Below are 2,589 nucleotides of genomic sequence, written 5' to 3'. Positions count from 1 at the left end.
GCCGTTGATAATGGCTGATCCCTGGCCGTGTCCCCACTCTCAGAGGGTGTCTCAGGGGGAGTTGGGATATGCAAAGAAACACATTTCCAATTCACACATGCGTACTAATTGACGTGTGAAATGGGACAAAAATAAGCACCCACCAAATGATGTATTATTTACTTCTGAACTAACAGGTTATTAATGATACGTATGCAATTGTTGAAACTGCATTAACTAACTTATTCACCTCTTCAGACAGTGGGTTATTGAAATAAGCAGATATTCTTGGCCCCTTTTAACTCAGAGGGGGAACAGACATGTAAGAATGATTTGTGCAGACAGAGAAGAAAATACTCATCACATGTAGGAAATGAAGCCTACTGAATGAGCCTGCATAGTTCTTGCACTCCAAATTGAAAAGTTTTATACACGTCTTTACACTGTAGCCATTTTAGCAGACGCTCTCCAGAGCAACTTACAATGACTACATTCAACAAAGCAAGGTTGATTTGATTTGAAAAGCAGCCATCTCACGTAAACCCTTGAAGTGGAGTGTCTGGAGTGAGGTTAACTTCTGAGTATAATGCAAACCAGCTCAAACTAATTCATTGTCAGGGGTAACTAAGGATTTCTTCAAAAATCTTTATTTCAACACAAAAACGAACATACAAACTTTCAACAATGTACCCAAAACTGACACAGTATGATATCCATATATAATTGATGGTCTCCAATATAAAACAAAATGATATTGACACATATATTTATTGGAGTGGGAAGTTGGCATGGTGATATGAACAGGAAGACATGTTGTTAAAATGGCCGACATGAGGGGGGAAGAACAAGGAAAACATTCACGTGTTCTTCACATCATGGACACGTCCCAAATGGCACCCTGCTCCTTGTATACTACTACCATAGGATAATAATAATAATAATAATATGCCATTTAGCAGACGCTTTTATCCAAAGCGACTTACAGTCATGTGTGCATACATTTTTGTGTATGGGTGGTCCCGGGGATCGAACCCACTACCCTGGCGTTACAAGCGCCGTGCTCTACCAGCTGAGCTACAGGATGCCATTTGGGACACAACCCATATATCCACTCTACTTCATGATTGTCTGTGGAGAAACAATATCAAATAAAAAAAAGCACAAAACAAAATAAGAAAATTGCTGTAAGACATTTCCAGTCACGACACTGTAATTCATTTTTGCATTAAAATACTATTATTGCATTTTTTTTTGAATAACATCGCTAAAACATCCTCAGGTCTTCTGCCACTATATTTCAAGATTGTATTTCCGGCTATAGTTTTTCTCCAGGATTCTTCAAATCTATCCAATAGTCCTATAAGAAATCTATATGAAATATACAGTATATTACCTGTGTTCAGTGCAATCTATTAACATCTTGTTCACATGGAAGAACGTGAATCATTATATAATAATTTGGAGTTTTACATGAAAAGTTTTGAATGATATACAAAGTTGAAGGGAAGCCTATAAAACAAGTTGACATTTACTAATACATAAAATAAATATGTACAAAAAAACGGATGCATCACACATGGAGAATGTGAGGTATCCTACACACCAGCTGAATGATAGCTATGTACCATTGATTGACTGAAACGTGGTGGTAGAGCTACGAGGTATGTGTTTAGTGTATGTTGTGTATGTTCCTGACTATGTAAGTGTGAATGGATTGTGTCTATGTGAATCCAGTGCCTTCAGAAAGTATTCACACCCCTTGACCTTTTTCACATTGTGTTGTTGTTACAGCCTGAATTTTAAATGGATTAAATTGAGATTTTGTGTCACTGGCCTACACACAATACCCCATAATGTCAAAGTGGAATTATATTTTTAGATATTTTGACAAATTAATAAAAAAATGAAACGCTGAAATATCTTGAGTCAATAAGTATTCAAACCCCTTTGTTATGGCAAGTCTAAATAAGTTCAGGAGTAAAATGTTGCTTAACAAGTCACATAATAAAGTTGCATGGACTCACTCTGTGTGCAATAATATTGTTTAACATGATTTTATTACGACTACCTCATCTCTGTACCCCACACATACAATTATCTGTAAGACCCCTCAGTCGAGCAGTGGATTTGAAACACAGATTCAACCACAAAGACCAGGGAGGTTTTCCAATGCCTCGCAAAGAAGGGCACCGATTGGTAGATGGGTAAAAAAATAAAAAAGATGGCATTAAATATCCCTTTGAGCATGGTGAAGTTATTAATTACACTTTGGATGGTGTATCAATACAGCCTGTCACTACCAAGATACAGGCGTCCTTCCTAACTCAGTTTCTTACCTTAACTCAGTTGCCGAAGAGGAAGGAAACCGCTCAGGGAATTCACCATGAGGCCAATGGTGACTTTAAAACAGTTACAGAGTTTAACAGATGTGATAGGAGAAAACTGAGGATGGATAAACAACATTGTAGTTACTCCATAATACTAACCTAAATGACAGAGTGAAAAGAAGGAAGCATGTACATGTTTGCAACAAGGCACTAAAGTAATACTGCAAAAAATGTGGCAAAGAAATTAACTTTATGTCCTGAATACAAAGTGTTATGGTTGGGG

The sequence above is a fragment of the Coregonus lavaretus genome (assembly GCF_964263955.1).
Source record: "Coregonus lavaretus genome assembly, contig: HAP1_SCAFFOLD_4849, whole genome shotgun sequence".
Classification (NCBI taxonomy): Eukaryota; Metazoa; Chordata; class Actinopteri; order Salmoniformes; family Salmonidae; genus Coregonus; species Coregonus lavaretus.
This window is presented reverse-complemented; position numbering follows the sequence as displayed.